The following is a 7,587-nucleotide window of genomic DNA, read 5'->3' as shown; positions in this document are numbered from 1 at the left end:
TCAAGGCAAGACAGAGCTGCACTAAAGAGGCTGAGAAGATCAAATGGCCGTTTCTTCTACATGATTACCAAAAGGGGTCAAGAGCCTGAAGGGCGCTAGGCAAGTTATAAGAAAGAAATCAAATATCAAGGCCAAGACTGTATTTTAATACTGTAAACAGGTAACAGCAGCAAGAAAGCCCACACCATTGAGTTTACCGTTTCCTTAAGTAAGAAAGAGGCCAGTTGCGGTAGTGTGTGCCATTAATAAGGCAGAGGCAGATCTCTAACGAGTTCCAGGCCGGCCAGGGTCTCAAAAAAAAAAAAAAAGAAGTTTAATAAAGATTTGGTGGCAGAAGACATCTAGATGAGGTAAACTGTCTCTCCCTTTATGTGGTGACACCATTAAAACTTCCTTCATATATGTACATATTTTAGGAAAGAGTCCCTGGGGATTTTGTGTTCTTTTGGGGGTTTTTGTTGTTGTTCTTGTTTGTTTGTTTTGTTTTGTCTTATTGATTAGTTTTTTAGTTTGCTTTGACTTTTTTTAATTAATTTTTTATTTTTTTACATTAATTACATTTTATTTGCTTTGTATCCCAGCTGTAGCCCCCTTCCTCATTCCCTCTCAATCCCACCTTTCCTCCCTCATCTCCTCCCTGCCCCTTTCCAGGTCCCAGGTCCAACAATAGTGGAGGTCCTCCTCCCCTTCCATCTGACCCTAGCTTATCAGGTCTCATCAGGACTGGCTTTGACTTTTTTATAGAAAGAGAAAACATGAAGTTTGACAATAGAGATGTGATAAAGACTTACGGGGGCTGGGAAAAGGAAATGAATATGATCCAAATATATTATATGGAAAAAGTCTGAATGGGCACAGTCTCTCAGAAAAGGCCAGATTATTGATCTCACAGAGGGTGTGAAAAAGTGTAGATTCAGGAACCAGCGCTTTCAGAGGCAAAACTGAGTGATGGAAGCTGGAGGGAGCAGCAGCTCTGAAGGTGAGCCTGTCTGTGGGTTGGGTCAGCATCCCATTTTCTGACTCTCCAAAGCAAGGATGATTCTCTTTACTTGGCTTCAAAAAGCATATTAACTAATTAAATAAGCTTTAAACTGGTTCTCCTTGACCCATGGCTATGAAATTATAGTTCTGAAAAGAAATAAGAAAGTTTAAAATTCACTTTGGTGGCTACCTGTTACCATGGTTACAGAGTAATTTGCCTTTTTTTTTAAAAAAAAAAAGAATGTCAGAAAACTTATTGGCAATAGAAAATGTCACAAAAATACTTAGTCATTTGAAGAATCAATTTTTTCAGTTGATTTTTTAATTAATAAAATTTTAGAGTTTGACAAGTTTCATATACATATATAATATATTGTGACCATATTTCTCCGATCTTTTCCCACTCCTGATAGCCCCATTTTCCTCCTCAAGGTTTGCATATCTTTTGTGTGCGCAGGTAACTGCACATCTGCTGCGTGTCTGTGACGGCAATGGCCATGTCATGCCCTGAAGCCAGTGTTTCACGGCACTCCTGTCTGTCCCCTGGCTCTCACTGTCTCTCTGCTCCATCTTCTGAGATGTTCCTTCACATTGCAGAGGGTCGTACAGATGTTCCCTTCATGGATGAGCACCAGCACTCGCCTGCTCCCAGCACAGTGACCAGTCACAAGTCTCCGCATCACCGTTGTCCGCTGATGAACAGAGGCTTCAGTGCCGTCGGCTAAGGGAGCACTGGTCTGTGGGCATGGACGTCAGTATTCAGGATGCAGTGTAGTCACCTGTCCAGCTTGCAAATCAGCAGCAGCATTTCCTCCCCAAGGGCCTATGACCTGTGGCTTTTGTCCAGGTTACAGCACTGGGCATCTATTTCCTCCTGCAAAACAGGCCTCAGCTCCAATCAGAAAGGCACTGGATGGATACCCTCAAAACAGCCTTGCTATTAATAAACCAGGCATGTCTTGCCTGGCTGGCTGGCAGAGTAGCATGCCGAGTCAACTATTGAGTAAGGCCATTAATGACTTCGTTCCTCAGCAGCAGCCGTAGCACTTTTCCAGGTATAAAAGCCAACAGGGAAGAAGCTGCCAGCTCAGTTCCCGTTTGATTTCTCTACATCTCATGTCCAAAATGTGTAATCTCTTCAGCAATAGGGTCCAAATCTCTGTATTTTTAGCAAGTGCTAAAATCCTCAAATGAACATAAACCTGCCACTGCCTCAAGTAGCTCCATGTGTGTGCGTGAAAGGGGGTGGGAGGAGAGTGTAGCATATACGACTTTAGAGTATATGTATAGTGGCGATAATGATGTGTGTGTGTGTTTATAGTGTATATGTGTGTGATGTGTGTATGGCGTATTTGTGCGCAATGTTTCATGTGTATATGGTGTATGTGTGTGTGATGTGTATACAGTATATAAATATATATGTGTTTGTGGTGTGGTATGGTGTATGTGTGTGTTGTATATGTGTAAGTATGTATGCATGGTGTAGGCAGTATCTATGGTGTGTGTATGTATGATGCATGTGTGTGTGTTGCATTTGTGTGTGTGTGTGATATGTGTGTGATGTGCGTGTGGTTTATGTATATGTGATGTTTTGTGTTTGTATTGTATATGTGTGTATGATGTGGGTACAGTATATCATTATACAGGCCTGCGGGTGTGCGGTGTGGTATGGTGTATGTGTGTGTTGTATTTGCATGTTTGTATGTACATATGTATGATGTCAGTGGTATCTACGGGGGGTATACATATAGCCATGATGTGCTATTCAATCTGGAAGCAAAAGCGATGACAAACCATGACAGTTGAGTCAGTCCCTCACACCTGCCACACCAGTGTGCAATTCAGAGTAATGCTGAAGATGTTTTATTCAATAATCCTAAAATAGGACCATCAATCACAAAGAAATGATATAAATCTCCACCACAGTCTGTATAGAAAATCAAGAGAGAAGATATGCAGCCTAAATTTTTAAACAAAGTGTGAAATAAAAATGATATGCTTGGGATTAGAAAAAAAATAAACACAAACACCTCACTTCTTAATGATTGTCATTGATATCAAGTATATAGAAATTAAAATACAGTGAGAAAATTCTAATTAGAGATGCTAAAAATACCTGTCTTAGCATTAGTTTTTAATTTTAAATACACATTCAAATAGTACCTGTGGGCACAGCCCTAGAGCTTAGAAACTCTAATTTGCCTCTTAGATGCCTCAGCTTTCTTATCTGCTGTTATGGGTTGAACTGTATTCCTTCACAATTTATACATGTCATGTGGCTATATTTAGAGATAAAGTATCCCAAAACCATGTAATGTGGCTATATTTGGAGATAAAGTATCAACAAAACTAATTAAGGCTGGATGAGGTCACTGCAGTGAGCCTTAATCCAATGTGCCTCAGTTCTTACAGAAAGAGGTAAAGACACAAATGGACACCAATGGATGACTGCGCAGGACACAGTGAAAGGGTAGCCACTGTGCAGCAAGGGCAACATTTCAAAGAAACCAAACATGATCACCTTGATCTTGGGTTCCCATTCTCCAGAAATGTGAGAAATTGGCTTACACTATTTAAGGAACCCAGCCTGAACAGTTTTTTAGGGCAGTCTTAAGAGACTAGCATATCTAGCGAATGGCCTAATATTGAAGCCACTTGTCAGAGGACTTAGGAAAACAATAGACACACAAAAGACAAGATAAGCATATGCCTGTAATCCCAATAACTGAGAGGCTGAGTCCAGAGGACCCAGAGTTCATGGACAGCCTTGACTATGCAGCATAAGTTCAAGGACAGCCTAAGGACAAGGACACCAATCTCAAAACAAAACAAAAAGCAAATAACAGTTCTGACTAGCATTAACTGCCAACTACTAAGACCACAGCTGGGTGTGTGGCTGCTGCCTGACTGACTCATTTACAGTATATTTTTACTCGATTTTAAATCAAGAGTTGCTCAGCCAGACAGAATGATATTGTAACCATAACTTTGGATTTGGTTTTGAATATTAACTAGTGACTGCTCATCTGCCTTCCTAACTCAGGCAGTCAGCCACCATGATGAATGGCAGCCATGTGTGGTTTTTCATCTGTACATGGGTGAATTGCAGATTGAAGAATGCCAATGATTCATTTAACCTCATCTAGTTCATTATATCAGTTAAGAGAATGGGGGCATTTATGCTATTTTGTGTGCCAGGTAATAATTCTTTGCATTATACAAGATTATCAGTCTTAACCAAACCTTTTCTTTTTCATAGATCCTAACCTAATTCTGTCTTTACTTGGAGAGAAAGGAATTAGGCATAAATTCTCAAGGGCTGTCAGAAGAGACATGCCATCTCAATGGGAGGTAGAGACAGCTGGAATAAAAAGATGGTTTCCAAAGAGGCAGAAAGGAATCAAGATCAGCTAGTAAATTTGCCTGAATGGCTCAGAGATTGAAGACAAGAAGGTGGATTTATTAAGTGCCTCATGACTTGAGAAGTTTAATGTGCACTGTAATATGATGATAAATGAGAATGTCCGGTGGGGTATATTTAGTAGTGATATGTAAGAATCACTGAGAAGCAAATAGCCTTTAAAGCAATCCTAGAAAGCCTGAAAACATTCTGAAGTGGCAATGAAAGGGTTACCTGGCAAGTGACCACATAAGGAAGTCCTCCAGAGGCTCTCCCTTAGTTCCTGTAGGAAGATCAGGATCACCGAAATCAGAACTGGGGGAACCAAAACATTATGTCTTGCTCCCATCCATCCCTACAGCAGACTTCCTACAGTCAAGGCTGAAAAACATAAATGGAGAGAAAAGCAAGTGTGGATTTCAGATTTCAAAAACCTATTTTGGGGTGGTATTTCTCTCTTGGAATAACACACATACACATACACATACACACACACACACACACACACACACACACATGTACACACATTGGGAGTTTTCATCTTTTTTTTCTATTTCCCTAAATAAATCTATGTTTACTCTTCTTAAAAAAAAGAAAAGAAAAGGTTTCTGTGTTTGAAGGTGGTAACTCAACTAGGAGGCCAACACAGTATAGTTTTCTTTGCCTGAATTACCATGTAATAGTCACAAGGTTGCGTGCCATCCTTGAGCAGGGACCATGCTAATCTTCTATCATCCAATTATATGTGGATGTCCCTCAATGGAGGAATAGATACAGAAATTGTGACACATTTATCAATGGAATATCACTCAGCAATTAAAAACAAGGAAATCATGAAATTTGCAGGCAAATGCATAGAACAAGAAAAGATTATCCTGACTGAGTTATCCCAGAAACAGAAAGACACACATGGAATATACTCACTTATAAGTGGATACTAGACATATAATATAAGATAGCCATACTAAAACATACAGACCTAAAGAAGCTAAACACTAAGGAAGACTCTAGAAAGGATGCTTAAATCTCACCCATAATGGCAAACAGAATAGACACCAGAAGCTGTGGAAGAGAGGAAATAGGATGGGAACCTACTATAGAGGGTCCTCTGAAAGGCTCCACCCAAAAGGGGATCAAAACAGATACTGAGACTCAGCCAAACTTTGGGCAGAGTGCAGGGAGTCTTATGAAAGAAGGGTGGACAGAAGGACACAGAGGGAACAGGAGCTCCACTAGGAAACCAACAAAGCTAAAAAAAAAAAATCTGAGCCCAGTAGGTCCTGCAGAGACTGATGCACCAACCAAGGACCATGCATGGAGAGGACCTAGACCCCTGCTCAGACGTAGCGCATAGGCAGCACAGCCTCCATATGGGTTCTCCAGTAAGGGGAGCAGGGGCTGTCTCTGACATGAACTCAGTTGCCTGCACTTTGACCACTTATCCCTGGTGATGTGGCCTTACTGGGCTGCAGAGGAAGAGGATCCAAGCAGTCATGATGAGACTTGATAAGCTATGGGCAGATGGCAGATGAGAACTCCCCCTTTCAGTGGATTAGGGGAAGGAGATAGGGAGGAAGAGGGAGTGAGGGTGGTACTGGGAGGAGTTGAGGGAGGTGCTTCAATCAGGATATATAATGAATAAATTGTAAAAATAAAATTTAATTAAATTTAAAAATAAAAAATTTAAAATATAAAAACAAATTAAAAAAAGGAATCACAAGTAACGTAACGGGAGACATTGAGTGTGCGTGTAGAGTAAATGAGTCTGTTTGTTTTAATTTTGTGGAAATGATCATGGTGTTTCTTACCTTAGTTCAGGGTCCTATAATTAATATTTGAAGGATAAATTTCAATGTATCCAGATTATCCTGCATTCTGTATTTATTACGCTGAGTTACTAAATTCCTCTACATTCTTCAGTATAGTGCCTGCCCTTGATCCAGAAGTCTCTTCCAATGAGGACTAACCCTACATAGCCATCCTCCAGCAAGTAGACCAACTCCTTTGGCTGGGACTTCTCTGCTGTATGTCCTGCCTCTTCTCTTCTCTTGTTCTTAATATATAGTTGACTTTAATTTAATATGAGAATTCAGGAGCTATGTGCCAAGCTTTGATGACATTTTCTTGTCAAGCCCCAAATTACAGAAAATTAAAAGCCAGGAAAAAAAAATCCTTCTTTTACGCTCTCCAAATTAGTTAATGTGAATTAAATTGCCCCAAATGACATTTCCTGTTATGATATATTTCAAGTACATTGAGAATCAGAAGAAAGAAAGAAAGAAAGAAAGAAAGAAAGAAAGAAAGAAAGAAAGAAAGAAAGAAAGGAAGGAAGGAAGGAAGAAAGGAAGAAAGAAAGCAAGCACTTAAATAACCTTGCCTCCTTTCCTTTTCTTTTTTATTTCCCTTTTTGTAATTTTTTAAGTTATTTACTTTACATTCCTATCATAGCCCTCATCTCCTGCCATCCCACTCTCCTTCCCTCTTCCCCCTATACCTTTTCCCTAGTCCTCAGAAAGGGGGAAGTCCTCCTCCTTTACCAACTGACCTTAGCCTATCACATCTCATTAGGACTGTCTACATCCTCTTCCTCTGTGGCCTGGCAAAACTGTTGCTTGATCCAGGAGCAGGCAACAGAGTCCATGTCAGTAAGAGCCCCTGCTCCCCTAGGACTCACTCAGAGCCTGAGAGACCCAGGAAGACACACATGGTGTATAATCATAAGTGGATATTAACCATATAATACAGGATAACCATACTACAATCCACAGACCTAGAGAGGATGCTTAATTTTCTTTCAGATGGACAAGAACGGACACCAGAAGCATATGAGGAGAGGGAACAGTGTTGGAGCCTGCCATCGATGTCCTCTGAAAGACTTCTTTTCTTTTGTTAGTGCTAGTGATGGAGTCAAGGGCCCTAATATGTAAAGCCGGAACTTCCCCACTGAGCCCCAGCCCAGCGCAACAGCCTCACCTCCATCCAGCATCGTAGAGCCATAGAGCAACTGCAAACAGTACCATTTGGTTTTGTATACGAGCAATTTTCTAGATGTGAGCTAATTGCAAATTTATGAATATGCTGTCTGAAAAAAAAAAAAAAACACACAAGCTCTTTAGCCAAGCTGGTAATTGAGTTTACAGCTATCAACATAGCTGTCAATGTGATTCGTATGTGAGACTAAAATAATAAAGACATTGCTAGGAAAA

The 7,587-nt window shown here is 40.4% G+C and overlaps 1 pseudogene; it reads right to left on the bottom strand.

Annotated features, from left to right (window-relative positions):
• Positions 1-5,048: 5,048 nt before the first annotated feature.
• On the bottom strand, positions 5,049-5,149 carry LOC129685506 (U6 spliceosomal RNA; annotated as a pseudogene).
• Between the last annotated feature and the right edge of the window lie 2,438 nt (positions 5,150-7,587).

The sequence above is a fragment of the Psammomys obesus genome, unplaced genomic scaffold (genome assembly GCF_907164565.1).
Source record: "Psammomys obesus unplaced genomic scaffold, mPsaObe1.curated_primary_1811, whole genome shotgun sequence".
NCBI lineage: Eukaryota > Metazoa > Chordata > Mammalia > Rodentia > Muridae > Psammomys > Psammomys obesus.
Note: the sequence above shows the minus strand (reverse complement) of the source record. Positions and strands in the feature narration are given on the sequence as shown.